The 16,195-nt window shown below is 33.4% G+C and overlaps 1 long non-coding RNA gene across 1 annotated transcript; it reads right to left on the bottom strand.

The window, feature by feature from the left end:
• Window positions 1-1,020: 1,020 nt before the first annotated feature.
• LOC138338310 (uncharacterized) lies at window positions 1,021-2,987 on the bottom strand. The gene is made up of 2 exons (XR_011211754.1): window positions 2,879-2,987; window positions 1,021-1,296 (listed from the first exon to the last, which is right to left on the bottom strand). It is a non-coding gene; the product is annotated as an uncharacterized lncRNA (long non-coding RNA).
• Between the last annotated feature and the right edge of the window lie 13,208 nt (window positions 2,988-16,195).

Below are 16,195 nucleotides of genomic sequence, written 5' to 3'. Positions count from 1 at the left end.
ACTCCACGAAACTTGACACACTGACTATATATGATATAATAACTCATTTAAGGACCCTATAATATCATGAATCACACATAAACACATAAAATCACATATGAGGCACATAAATGATTTAGTCGTCGAACGTCTTGGTCTTCCATTGACGTTTGACTTCCAATGCACCTAAACTCTTAGACATTTCCTCTATAACATATATTAAACCTATTTAGGACCTTATACCATCAAGACCAACATGTTAGGCTCTAGTTCAACTATGTTATTTTTGGGGTCTTACAACGAAGGTAGAATTGCATTTGCAACTAAATTAAACCAAAATTACTGATTGAAATCACTTTTAAACAACATTTACACTATCAATAGCAATACCCAACAGCTAAATCCCGCTTTTTGCAATGCAATTGGTTGTGTACTCCCACGAAAAAACAAGAGTTTCTTTTTTTTAGCAATATACATCTCTATGATTTGAGACCACATATCATAATTTGTTTCGTTTAGAATTATTCCTGCAGACAATTTTCAGATTGAATGATAATGCGAGTAGAAATTTTTTTCTGATATTTCCATGACTCTGATACGAAGTTCATATCTTGAAAAAAATAGTTCCCTTTGTATTCTATTATTTCTCAAAGAGGCATGTACGACATGTACATGAATATATGACTACTACTAAGTTACAATCTATGGACAAAGTTAATATCTTCCCATTATACAATGATTACTATAATGAAATGATTTCCTATTTATAATGATTACAAAATCAAGCTCTAAAATATCTCTACAGTGTCATGACACACCATTTTGTAATTGTAATTATGTTACGACCCAAAGTACCCCTTAGTCGTAACCGGTGTCGTCATCCTCTAAGAGGACTAAGACAAGCCTCTCAGCATTCTTCATAGAAAATTATAAGTCAAAAACGCGGAAAAATTAAAACTTTTGCTTATATAACAAGGAGTTTACATGAACCTCTACATAAGAAGCACACATAGGCTTCTCGCAATAGACCATAACAACCCATTGCTTAGGAATTTAGTCTTGTACTTTTTCTCATATCAAACATCTAAACAATGTCAAACAATCCGGTCAAAGCCCTTACACAAATTCATAATTGCCTCATAGGGCTTACATCAATATCTTCAATAATAGGAAAGAAATGAATTTCTATTAGATAATACTAGTACTACTAATATAGAGTGTGTGGTAGCATCCTCGAACTACAGGGCATACCAAAAGTTGGAGAGTCTAGTCCAAGCCTTCTTGCTTTAGCCTCAATGATACCTCAACGACCCGAACCTACAATGTTTGGGAAAAAAGGAAAGAAATATGGGTTAGTAGAAACCACATGTACTAAGTATGGTCCCTATGCATAAAAATCATTAATGCATGAGAAAAGACACAATTTAGTCAAAACTATGCCCAGTAACCAATAATTCAATATACTCATATAAGGAACATCATAATCATATCAACATATAAGTAACTCTAGAAACATTTGCGCAATGCCAAGAACAAAGCCCCATAACCCTATCCAAAAATAAGTATCACATTAAGCAACCCATTTCATACTTACAACATATTATCATATATAACATGCTTCATACATCAACACTAGTCATAGCTTATCAACAAAATCATAAACATAATCATAACCGTAAAAGAACACTACTGGCATCATCATATAGGATCCCACATGTGCAATATGTAAGAGAAGTCCCATATCCTCCCCCACGCTATGTAGTAACCTTTAAGACAACCCTTGTAGAAGTTCACATACATAACTTGTTCATACCTTTACTTTGGGAAAATAAGTACCATAACTAACATGAGACCATGTGAGCTACATGGAATCCGGTGTTCTAACCCCACACCAAAAAGAGAGGGTTAACACTTGCCTAAGGTGCAACCATTCGTATATAGCTATTCTAGGTGGATCCACTAAGCTAGAGTCCTATGTGGGCACATAGTTAAGGGACAAGGAGATTGTTTCTAGAAACCTTGACTACTAATCATGAAGGTTTCTATCTCATGAGACAACACATATCTTGGGAATCCACACTACTAGTCGTCAAGAGACCTATGTGGGAGGCCAGACTTTCTAACGTGAGACCTCCATCTCATTTACATGCTCTTTCGGTGCTAAGCAATTATTTCCTTTAGTAATCATCATGTATCATCATAGAAGTTCACATTAGTCTCTTTTAGACCTTTAAGTAAACATTTTATCATAATAGCTCATAGGTGATTACAAGTGAGAACTATCCTTTCACTTTGGATACAACTTTATAATCTTGAGAAACTACATTTAATCATATAATGATCACATCATAACATAATTACATACTTCATAGCCAATTCATAGATCTAGGGTTAGGTATGAGGGATCCTTTTCACCAACATCACAACATCACAATTAGCTATAACATCATTATCACATAAGTAGATTTCACCTTGCATAATTGAGATCAAAGGAAATCAAGATCATACCTCATTGCCCTTCATAGAATTCATACTTCAATACCCAATAACTCATAACCAACATATGAAATAGGGCAATTCATGAAGCATTAACATAACTAAAATCAAAATTAACAAGTGACATGTTCATCACCTTCAACAATTCACCTTGATCAATCAAATAAATTAGGGATTTGAGAGAAAGACATGAGTCAAAGGAAATTTCATAATAATTCACAAATTAACCATTAATTCATACTTTAAAAAACATTAATTCATAATATTTCATCACAATTGATTTGCAATTTCGTTTTAGAAAGAAGGCCCATGTAAGGAGAAAAACTCTTGTTTTGGGGGAATTAGAATTCATGTTTGAAGGACCTCTTGGGGAAAGAATTTCCAAGAGCGAAAGAAACCATACCTTATACATGAGAAATCCACGAAATTGAGTTAGACAACTTGAAGGCTTGATCTTCTTCTTGGAGCTCTTTTGGTCTTCTATGGAGTTTTGGAGGAAGAGAGAATTTTGGGAGAGAGATATTTTTTTTAAAAAAAAATCTCTAGCTTCAGGGAGAGAGATATTTTTGAGTTCAACTTGTGGGACTTGATTTGAGTGATAAAATTGACCTAAAACTGACCCTAATACATTATATAGTCACACATTAAATTAACCAAAAGACCCCTCACTTAAATGGGTTTATTTGTGAAGTCAAAACACCCAAAATACGACTTTTATGATATCTATGAAGTAGATGCAAGTCGCGAGACTAATTTCCCATTTTGTTTTCGAATTTTTAGATGATGCAGTAGGTTCCATGTCAGCCCCTCTTCACGAGGCCAACTTCATATTACCTCGTGATGGCTGCGCGATGCGCAGAAGCCACCAGAATCTGCGTGCGTGCAGATGCCTTGGCAGCTTGCTCGCCCAACTTCGGGTCCTCCCCAAGCACCCTTCTGGTGGTCCTTGGGGTAACGTGACTGTAATTTTTGACCCTGTATACTAAATTATACCTATTCAAAGTCTTTTTACATGTTTTTTACTTCATATGACCCTCCGAAACATTCATCAAACATAGGGACGTCAACTAGTTAAACTTTGTTAGTTTCCAAACGTTAAGACCTTTCTTTAATGCTATGGCTCCGAAACTTCTCAAACAAGTTAGTTAAACTTATTTAGGTATAAAAACATCATAACTCAACATATTAAGCTCTATTATAGGTCATGGAAATTTCCGGGTGTGTCAAATTAGGCATAATATGACGGGTTTGGGGGGGGGGGGGATCTAATGTCTTGGAGAGGTTTGTGGAACACTCTAGAATATCTTGAAAGAATTTTGAAAGACTTAAGAATTTTATATTCTTGTAATTAATTGTAAATATGTATTCCCTCTATCCTAATTTATGTGACACTGTTTGTTTTTATAGAATGAAATAATTTAAGTTTGACTGGAAATTTGCGCATGAAATTTTATTTTTTTGAAATGAAATCTGTATATTAAGTAAATAATACTATAAGTCATAATAATTGATTTCAATATTTTAAAAGATCTACGAAAAATTTAGGATAAAAAATAAATTTGTTTAAATCTCGAAATCTAAAAAGTGCCACGAGACGGAGGGAGTATGAACTTGTTTAGCAATTTTTATTTACACTTTAACCCCTAAGATTGTAGTATAAACAGAAGGGCTCTCATTTATAAACAAACCAAGAACCAAGCAAGTGTGAATCATTCTCCAAAGCAATACAAAAGTTTTCTTATAAACTCTTCATTTTCAAGAAAAAGTGTTTTTCTAATTTGCCTTTTCACTTTTTTTCAATGTAATCAAATAATTAATATATTTTTTTAAAAATAATTAATTTTTAAGGAAAATTAGAAAAAAAGTAAATTTAATATTTTGAATTTTTAAATTGATAAACATTTGAAAACGAATATCTATCATTTAAAGTACATGTCATGACATTAACATGAGTCTGACACATGGGGTATGTCTAGGAATGACAATGGAGCAGTTTAGGGTGGGGGCAATGTGGGTTGAGCTTAACCTGTAAAATTTTTAATCGGCCCCGCCCCACATAGCAATACTTTTCATTTGTAACCCGCCCCACATATACTGGCCCGCATAAACCCGCCTCACATAATTTTTTTATATTTGCCTTTTCTAGTTATGTTTGTACTAAAAATTAATGCATAAAAATAAACTTATTGTTCATTAAGTTTATTAATTTAATAGGATAGTGACTTGATTATTTTTTAGAGGTCAGTTAGGAAACATACAAGAAATTATATTATATTTATTGAACCATTTTCATTTATTATCTTGAATATTTGCGTAGCTTTAATGAAATTATCTTAATAAATAACTACGTAATTTACCGGCGCTTCACACGGATATAAGAAAGTTTTCTAACCTTTTGAACAACTTTATCAATAATGTACTGTTATAAGAAAAAAAAGTAAATTTTTGTAGGTATTTAGAACATTTCTAGAGAAATTAAATAATTTAACATTATCACATATCTCAAAAATTGTAAATATATGATTGATGATTGAAAATATCTTGATATCGAATTATTTTTTTATCTTTTACATAATTTATCATATTATATGCTTGATGATGTAAGTGTCTTGTTAAAATTGACTCATGTTTTATGTAGTGATTTAACATCACCTTTTTTTTTCATACATGAAAAATATATAATATGATATCTTTATGGTTGTCATAACCCCTTGTGTAAAAAAAAATTATGTGAAAATTTTTTATAATCAATTTAGTTATACTAAGTTAAGACCGTTAAACAATGTACAACGTATAAATAATATTCTACTTGTGAGAGGTCAAATTGTAACATCTCACAATTTGAAATGACTAAGAATAAATTAAGAAAATAAAAGTATTCATTTTTGGAAAGAAAAGAAAAAATAAAGAGATTGACTGAGTTAAGAAAGTGGGTTTGATTATTCTCAAATGTCCATAACTTCTAACTCAGGATGAGTTAGAGGTAGTTATTGATATGGTTGGAAAGCCCTTGGAGAGATCTTTCCAACACATCCAAGTTTGTGCATTTTTGATGTCATATGAAAGAGATATGCCTATCAGAAGTTGGACTGTTGAGGTAAGGAAAGTCTAAATCCGGCTTTAAGGAAGAGCAAACTAGTCTTTTCACCAATTGATTTCCTGTTTCGTTTAAGGGATTTATTTGGGGTAAAAATAAGTTTTAGTTTAGATTAGAAAATCGAATCACGTTTAGGGATTGGAGAAGAGAGAAAAGAAAAGGAAAAGGGAGAACAAGTCAATGATTCACCAAAAACGACAATGTTTGAAACTAGAATTCGTTGGGGGTGATCCCTATCAAGGTATGTGAAATATTCTTGTGTTGGGTCAGTTGACCCACACACCAATCTTGCTTCAATCCTTTGATTTTCGAATTGGTTGAATGCGAATGATGATGTTCTTGAAAACCATGGTTACATTCTTGATTTTTTAATTTGTTGATTGCATATTGTTGCGTTAATTTGTAATTCCGGGTTATTTTCGAGTTAGATCTATTAGGTATTGAAGATACTAATAATCCTAAGGGTTTTGGAAAAAGAACTATGGAGGTTTAGGCGATTTAGGATCAGAAAACGAGAGAGGAAAATCATCCAGACACATCTGGGTAGCACCAGGCGTGGTGTGCCCCATCTGCGCCAGAGGGCCTGAGGCGACGCGCCTGCAGTGCGCCAGAATGGTGCCTCAGACCAAATGGTCTGGCACGGCGTTCCCTGAATGCGCCTAAATTGGTGTTTTTCACTGAGTTTTTGTAATTCTATCTGATTAAGCCCTTCTAAGGTGTTTTAACACTTCTAAATGATTCTAACTACTTTAAATGACTTCTAATCATATAGAAACACAAATTTACAACCTTGAATCCATAACTTCAAATTCAAGGGAAAGTTAGAGCCAAGTCTAGAGAACTCCTGAAGTCCTTTTGATGAAGTCTTTGCAAATGCATTAGCTTGTTTTAAGACTTCAAGGTCAGTTTTATCAAGGACAAAAGATTAGAAATAGAAATTTATTTCAAGTTTTTATAAGTCTTAAAATGTATTAAGTTTTGTTTTAAGAATTAAGCTTGAGTTTAGTTCAGAGTAAAGTGAGGTATTCCTCCAAAGCAGTATATGAAAAACTAAGTATTCCCAAAAGGAACTTAAAATGTTTTTACATTTAAAAAGAAGGGAATATGAACAAAAGCCTTCGAGCAAGTTTTCAGTTAAAGAGAAATAGCTTTCTAAATGAAGCAAGCAGGGAAACTAAGATTTCCAAGATATCCTTTGAGCTAAGTAATTTTGAAAACTAATCTCAACCCAAAAAATCTGTATGTTTCAAAGCATAAGAGCCAGTATATTTTGAGAATAATATTGAGCACCGATATGAGGCAGAGTTCAAACAACTCACAAGCCCCATAAACCATGTAGAAACCATGGATAGAAAACAATTATACTTTTTAGATGAACCCTTTTCACAGTAGACTAGTGGATCCATTAGGCAGTTCAGGTCTTATACCTTTGATCGAGTATAGGATGCGCTGGCAGTGTGAGGTAGATCGTTGTATCATCACTGTAGTTCTTAAGTGATGGTTGTCAGTTAGAGAAACTCCCACAGAAGTATTGTATTTTATATACATCAATTTACTTGTATTTTTACACACATATATATATATCTCAGAATTATTGTATCCTTGTATACATTCATATCTCATATCATGTTTCCAAATAGTTTCTTTATATTGCATATATTTTTGAATTTGATTTATACTGAAATGAGTCAGTATTATTTGGTTATGTTATTCTTGAGTTGAGCAGATCCAAGGTAAGTGTTTCTTAAGACTCTTTTTCTATTCTATGTTGTTTAGTATTCCAACTCGCATACTCGTACATTCAATGTACTGATGCAGTTGGCCTGCATCATATCATATAATGCAAACACAGTTAACCAGGATCAACATCATTCAGTGCCTCATTGATCCAGCTGAGAACTCGAAGTCAGTGGTGAGCCTCCTTGCATTTTGTAAGAAATATTCATTGCTTTAGGTCTTTCTTTTTTATAGGATGTTGTGGGGTCTTTCCCAACATCCATCTTAGTTTTAGAAGGCTTCATAGATAGACAGTTAGTAGTTCTTAAATGTTTAGTTCTTTAAAACATTCCAGTTATCTTACAATTCAGTTTACTTCGATCCTTTGATCATTATAGTATTGACTGTTGTCTTTCGCTGAGTTAGGTAAGTCAGGCCAAGGGTCCGCTCAAGGCCAACAATGGACATTGAGTGTTGGCCACGTTCAGGGTGTAGCCTCGAGGTGTGACACAAATGGTCTCCACATTTTGTTATTATTAGTTTGTTATTCTAATAAAAATTTATAAAAGGAGAAAAATATATTTGGAACAACAACAAAACAATATTGTTGATCCTTATGGAAATTCATTCTTCATTAAACTGTGGAAGACCCTTCCAGATGCTTCATCAATGCAACTTTACGACTTTTTTAGAAATATTTAAGTATGATTGTTGCATTATGAAAGTACAAATAGATTGAAATTTTGGATTCTAGACTCATGTTAAAGAAACATTCTCGAACATTAAAAAATTAAAAATGAGTCTAACCTAGATAATTCAAACGCTCGGCATTGACTTGGAAGATGAAGGACAACAAATCTATGTTAATAGACATATAATTTGTAGCTTAAGATACTACTTTTATTTAGAATAGGTTTTGTTTCATATTTTTCAAATTAAGCTTGACTAAAAAAGTCTTAACTTACTCAAAAAATATTTAGAATAGCCGAATGAGAAAGAAAAAAGAAACATTAAAAGGATGAAGATATTTGTTATAGTGAGATTATATACATACCAAATAAAAAAATAATCAATAGAAATTTAAGGAGACAACAAAAGAGCGAGAAAAAACATACATTAAAAGGAGTAAACTATGAGATATCCAATGATGATAACAAATCATTCTAATCAGAAAAGTACCTATATTCTGAAATAAGATACCTCAAAAAATTGTCACACTTCAATCAACTTCCAATCCTTATAGTACTAACAATATCCACTAATAATATTTAGTAAAAATAGACAACAACATAAAAACCAAAAAATATGGGCATGCAAAATTATTAACTCTCAGAGGAATTTTTGAAGAACACAAAATTACATGTTTGTGAAGGAATAACGTTGTTGTTGATGAAAAAAATTGAAATTTGCAATGTTTTTTTTTAATGTACCTTCATCAATTTAAGTAGAGTAAACATGCTTTAATATTCAATTAACATTTGTTATTTAATCTGTACTAACAAATACTTATAACAATAACTTTGCATAAACATAAACAACAAAGTTTAAAGAATATTTCAAAAACAACAATCAATAATATAAGCATAAACTAATGATTGTAAAAGACATACCATGCAACAATAGAATGAAACAGAGTGAAAAGAATCGAGCCCACTGATTGCACAATGTAGTCATATATTTATAGATAACAAAGGGTAGTGTAAAAATAGGATTATTTTCACGCCCCGAGCCTACACCCTGGACGGGACCGACACTCGAAGACCATTGCTGGCGCTCAAGCGTACCCTTGGCCTTTCTTACTTAACTCAGTGAAAGACTATACTCAACTTAAGAAAGTATTAGACATGTTTTAAAGAAAAGCACTTTTATAATAAGGCTGGCCAAATGACAGTTAAGTCGCAATAACTGAAAATAACTCCAAACTAAAATACTATTGTCTACGAAGACTAAACTGACTGAAGAGGGATGTTGGGACAGACCGCACAACATCATAAAAACTTAACTAATAAATCAATGAAAGAGGATGTCTTCCGGAATACAAGGAGGCTCACCACTAACTCTGGAACTCTATCTGGATCAACGAAGCGTTGCATGCTGATCTTGGGTACGTGCATCTTCATCATACAACAACGCAGGCAAACTGGAATTAGTACATTGAATGTACGAGTATGAAATTTGGAGAGCTAAACGGCGACTTAAGCTTGAGGGGATTCCATGAACTTACCCTGGCTCTTCTCATCTCAAGAATATACTTAGCTTAAAATATATACATATAAGCAGTGTAAATCATATGCACGATATATATAAAAGATAATAAAACAGAAAACAAAACAACTCAATTCATTAAAGAAAATGGAATACCAACTCAACTTTACTTATATAAGAAAGTAATATAGTTTATGTGGGTGATCTCTAACCGACAACCACCACTATGAGACTAATTGGTGATACATCATCTTGCCCATGCTGCCAGTACTGTCCTACACTTTGTAGTCGCATAAAACATCCTCTACCTAGTGGATCCACTAGCTAACCTTACGTAATCATCTAAAAAGTATGACATGTTAATACCCACGATGGCTACATGGTTTACATGAGGACTTGAGTTATCTGAACTCTGATTCCCACATCCGTGCTCAATACTACTCCCAAAAGATACTTTATCTCATAATTTTAAATAAAACTTCCTTTCATTGGATTAAGATAATTTACTGAACCCTTTCGCTTAAAAGCTCCTATTTGGAAACAATGTTCTCTTTAGTTGATAACTCTTTTTAAACTTCTTTAGTTTATTTTTAATTTAAATGTAAAACATTTATCAACCTTTAGGGAAATACTTAGTCCCCCTTTTATAATTTTAGAGAATTGAACTCAACTCTAGTTCTTTACTTAGCTTGAAACTTTAACTCTTAGGAAATACTTAGTTCACTTATACCTTTTGAGAAATGAACTTGATTTTTACTCCTTTCGTTAACTCAAACATAAGCCTTAAAACGAATTTAAAAACATTAAGACTCTAAGAATATTCTATTTTCTCATCAATCGAATCCCCGTTCACGTTTTTTCTTTTTCTTATCAATGAATAGATCTCTTTACTTGTATGACTTAGATGTCTCGTATTTCTCAAAAAAGTGATTCGATTGATGGGATTTGGTATGAGATCGCTGCCTATTGCAGGAGTTCCTAACCTGAAAGGACACTAGCAAGCTGCTACTGAATGTGAACAAAGTCAAGGAGATGAAATCAACTCAATAGAATTAGCTTTTTTTATGACTGCTGAAGTGACCGAACGAAATGTTGGATTGATTCAATACCGAATCCCAGATCTCCACAGACGACTAATGGTAGGGGCTGCATTTTTAGGAAAGAAAGATAGTGGCAAAAGGATGTTAATCTAAAACTACTTTTAGTCACTTCAAAGCTTTAGACTTGAATTCTTGCTTTTAAACTTGACTCATAACTTCTTGACTTAACTCTTAACTTTTCTTGAATTGAAGTATGGATTCAAGGTTTCAATTTGAGTTATTGGATGATTTCTAGGTATTTAGGAATCATTTTAAATGATCAAAAATCATAAAAGGATGTTAATGTACCTTGGAAGGACTTAAAAAGGTTAAACTAAAAATGTTGGATGAAAAACACCGGGTTGGGCGCACTGCTGGCGCGCCACGCCATCCTCAGTTGGCTGAGGCCTGATTTCTAGCACAATGGTGGCGTGCCGCGCTTGCCCCTACCTTGATGTGTTTGACGAATTTTTCCACTCGTTTTTTCATCTCCAAACTCTCCAAAAAATCCTAGTTGTTTCACTAAACACTGGAAAACTTTATTACTATGAAAATCTACTAAATTCTTTCAAAATAACTCAATGAAACAATAATCACACAAACAATGGCAGCCAACAATCCAATAAATAAGAAAATGAAACTTTCGTGCAAGATCTTAACTTCTAGCATGAGATAACCCATGAATTTGATGAATTGAACAAATTGGTGTGTGGGTGAAGTAACCCAATACAAAGGATCTCGCATACCTTGTTAGGGATCACCCCCGACGAAATCCATGAATGGATTTTTGGTGTTCTGGCGTCTTCTTCTCCCTTCTCCTCTCTTCTCCTTTCTCTCAAAGACCTAGTTTATTTTTCTAACTACGTAAACTAAATAGGAGCAGTTTAGACCCCAACATATCACCCAAAAAATGAATTTAATAATTGACTTAGGAAAAGACCAAAACACGCTTAACAAACTCAAATTTTTGGAACTTTCCCTGCTTAAAAACCCAACTTTTGAAAGTCATATCTCCCTCATACGACTTCAGAAATTTGCAAACTTGGCTTCGTTGGAAAGATCTTCTGACGAGATTTCCATCAATATAAAGAATTCACCAAAAATTCTCTTGAGCTGGAAATTATGGACGGTTGAAGATGGCTAAAACTCTCCTTTGAAATCTGTTTTTTCTTAGCTTAACCTTAGTTTATCTAGAATATGAGATGTTACAATTATTGTATCTTATCCGAAAAGAAGTCACAAACCTTTGGAAAAGTTATAACCCTTCAGAAGTGTCAAAATATTTCATTAAAGTCACAACTCTTCATAAAGTCAAAATTTTTCATAAAAGTAAAATAAATTTAAAGAGAAGCTTGGCTTGTGGTGGCGTCACGTAAGCAGGCTTAGGATTCTCTTTTATACATATATATGATATGACATATGATGTTATATCACTCTAAAATATGTAAAAAATTAAAATTAAGTTTGAAATAATATAAAATCACATGTACTCGCAACCACTCCCGTCCCACATCAATTTAAAAAACCCACTTCAACCCGCCCCACGTAACCTTAAACCCGTCTGGCCCCACATAGACTTACACCCAGCCCACCCCGCATCCACCCCGCCCCATTGTTATCCTTAGATATGTCTTATTTTCATCTAATCAAGAAATATATACAAGCATAATGAAACATATGACCACATGCATTAAACATTGTCACATAACATACAAGGTCTTATTTAAATTATTCTAAACAGATATAATAATAATGCTGTTTATACCTTAAATTCTAATTCGCATGGACCTTATTCCTTCCTTATCATAAAAAATATCTATCAATACTTTAATAACTAATTTTTCCATTGGAAAAGAGTTACCCAAACTCTTCCGGTTGCCACAACGCGAGCTGGTAAGATTCGTGAGACAAAATATAAATAATGTAGTGATCCTAGACAAATATATATCAATAACATTACAATGAAACATAAGAAAATAGATGAGAAAATCATAGCAACATAAGGTTATTGTTGGGTATTGTTGTTTTTGAAATCTTATTGAAAATAATTGATTGAAATAAATTGTGTGGCTTTGGATGTTTTTTAGAAGGGGAAAACTCAAGTCTTGGAGTGACTAGTTAGTTGATTTAAGACAAGTGATCTCCTAAATCTTGTAAATCTAGTAGAATTTGTGTATTTTCCTTCATTGTGTGTGTTGGGAGTATGAGAATGGGGAGAAGGATTCCTTGTACCACTTGATTAATTTTAATGAATAGAGAGGGGATTAAAAAAAGGCAACATGCTGATCATAATGTGTTATGAATTACCTTCTTGTGGCCCATATTTGACTGATTGATAAATACATTGATCGCATAAATGTGGACTTGAATTGCTTGAATTGTTATATCTTCCTTATAATGCATATGTTCTTATGTGTATTAGTTTTTTACACAATGATGAGACATGTGATATAAAGTCAATGATAAATGGTTTCGGCTAGTGATATATACACCGAAGGAAAATGTATAGTTTTGACAAGTGATGTGATTTAAAGTCAATGAGAAATAGTTTTGGCTAGTGATATAGTATAAAATTGATGAGAAATGGTTCCTGCAAGAATTTAATTAATGTGATTTGATGCATTTTAATGATTATGATTGATCTAATTGTTAATTGTGATTGATGCACTTCTTATGTCGTGACCCAGACCGTCATGATTGACACTCACTCTATCCATCCGGTGGGACAACCACTACTACATGCCAAACCAAGTAACCAAACCAAAACTAAGGAAATTAAGTCATCGAAGAAAGTTAACTAACTAAGAAATGCGGAATTTAAAATACCTATAATCTAAAAGTCAACGTACAAAAACATCTAAGAGGACCCATAATTTAAACAAGAAGGGATACATCTCCAACTAATTATTCAACTATCTAAAACAAATGCCTAGGTCCGAAAATGGTGGACACAGACAAAAAAAACACTCCATGATAGTAGGGAAGATGCTGCTCACTCTTGAAGTCAGTGCAATGATCTCTAGTCTTGTAAGCGAGGTCTGATAATAGCCTCTTAAAAATTCCTTGTACTTAACAAAAATAAGAACAAGTGCAGAATCAGTACACAACCAGCATGTACTGGTAGGATCACGCGGATACCCCGCTAGTGCAATATAAACAAGTAAGACAACATTATAATCAGATGCATGTATATCAATTTATACAACATTATCAACATGACAATTCGACAACATATTACACATGCTTATAACATCATTGTTCCTCTCACAAAAACCCAAACCAAAACAGTTAGCTTGCCGAAACATGGCACTTTGATACCAAATATACTAGAACATGGAAATCCGATCCAGTATTGTGTTGGGACGTGGCAACCTGATCCAAAGTTATGATGGAACGTGGAAATCCTATCCTTATTCACACACCACAATCACAATCACAAGTATATCATCAAGATCATACATTTAAATCATGATTTCATGGCTACATCATTCATCTCTCTCAGTTACAACAAGTGTGGATATTGCAACATTCATATACATACATGTATCACAATGAACCTAGAACATGCATACATCACACAATCATGGAATCACAATGATCACCTATCTCGAAATAAATTTTAACCCTAAGAGACTTTATCCTTCCCTTTCCAATTCGTTCAGCTTGTTTTTGGTATTCAAACAATCAATAATACGCATGATTCAATAGAAAATCACTAATTACCCGGATTAATAACAATCCTATGAACCATAGATCAATCCAAGATCCTAATTAGTAAATTTAAGGTTAAATTACACCATAGAATCTATTGAGAAACTCTTCCCCATCAATAGTAACCCATTCTATTACGTCCTACACATCAAAAAGTGAATTCGAAAAGTAAAATCTTACCTTTAGCCTAAAGAATTATGTAAAATGAGTTGGAGTAGCCCACGGATTGTTCATTAGCTCTAAAAGTCAAAAATTACCAAATTAGGTCGTTTAGGAGTTTAATAGACGATATAGCTCGTGCTCATCCTGCTAGAGCGACAACCACCTTTTTATAGCCGCGTCACTATATCGGTATAAAATCCCCCTTCCATGGCATTTTCGAACCAATGAGCCCCCCATTGAGTACTACGATTGTTAATCTTGTTTAGTCCACTACAACGACGCCCATCTCTCTGTAGTGGCACCCTCACGCTACAACGACATAAATCGAGACATATTCTTTTTAGGGGAATTTCAAGTCCCTTTTTTACAATACACTCTAACTCCACTATGCTAAAAAAAACCATTAACATGATCTACTTATCCAAATTCAATTTCGTAAAGTCATACAACTTGAATTCCTTACGTACGACAAAAAAAAGGAGAGATCAGTAGTGCTAAAGGTATCTCAAAATGATATTGCCGAAGATGAAGAAGATATGACTTATTTGACTAAAAGGTTTCAACAAAGAGTAAAAAAACATATAGGGTTTCTAAAAAAGGGAAACTCTGATAGAACAAAAAATGAAAACGACCTCGATTATAAATGCGGAAATCCAGGGCACTCTATGAAAGACTCTCAGAGCCACAAGCATGAATGTCAGACATCAAAGAAATACTGATCAGGTGGTGAATAAAGTCCTTAGAGTATGGGAAAATGCCTCTAGTGATTCTGAAGATGAGATGCACAGAAAAAATGATAGTCTCATTCTTAAGGGCAATGACAAATGGTCAAATCCGATTAATGCAGATAATCAAAATAATGATGCAAAAAAGGGAAAATCACTTGCTCTCAAGGTGTCACAAAGTGAAGTACCTGAAATAAATGAGAACATTGGCTATTTTACTTGAAGATATCAAATTTTTTTGAGAAAACGTCACGCCAAGAGAGCACCCCGAGTCGCGGCAAGCATCATCGTCCTCATAAAATACTCAGACAAGCCCTTAGCATTCGTCATAACATATCATTGGCTAAAAATCCTGGAAAATTAAAAAAAGTTTTGCATATTATGTGAAGTATACTTAGACTTCTCGCTTAGAAACATGATAACATGAATACGATAGTCTCAAAACTGTCAAACATAAAACCATCTAAAGAATATGAGTCTTGGACTTGGTCAATACAATGTGAATATGCCATATAGGCCTTACTAAAATAGAATTTAATAGTAAAAGGAATAAAGAGTATCTCTTAAAACTACTAAAATCTTTATAAGCTAGAATAACAAGAAAATAACATCTCCGAACATGCCGACCTAGAAAAACATGGAGAAAGAGTTCCAAGCTTCTTCAGTTGACCTTGTTGTAAGGGGTTAGTACGCCACATGTACTAAGTATGGGTATATGCACGCAAACATTTAAGGACATGCATAAAAAAGGACCATTTATTTAGAAAACATGCTAATTCATTGAAAGACTTTAATGCACATACAAGAGAGCATATACAAGATAAGGATCACAACAACATAAAGCATGCTCATTGAATAGAGAAAGAGTTTTGAGAGAGATGAGAGAGATTTGTTAATTCTGATTTGGAGTGCGTGTATATGGTTTGAAACAGACCTAAAACCATTATAAACTCGTCCCATAAAATACCCAAAAGACCCTCACTTAATGAGCCTTTTTGTAAAGTTAAATTCACTTAAAAACGACG

The sequence above is a fragment of the Solanum lycopersicum genome, chromosome 9, assembly GCF_036512215.1.
Source record: "Solanum lycopersicum chromosome 9, SLM_r2.1".
NCBI classification, from domain to species: Eukaryota; Viridiplantae; Streptophyta; class Magnoliopsida; order Solanales; family Solanaceae; genus Solanum; species Solanum lycopersicum.
The sequence above is the reverse complement of the archived record's forward strand: the minus strand, read 5'-3'. Positions and strand labels throughout refer to the sequence as shown.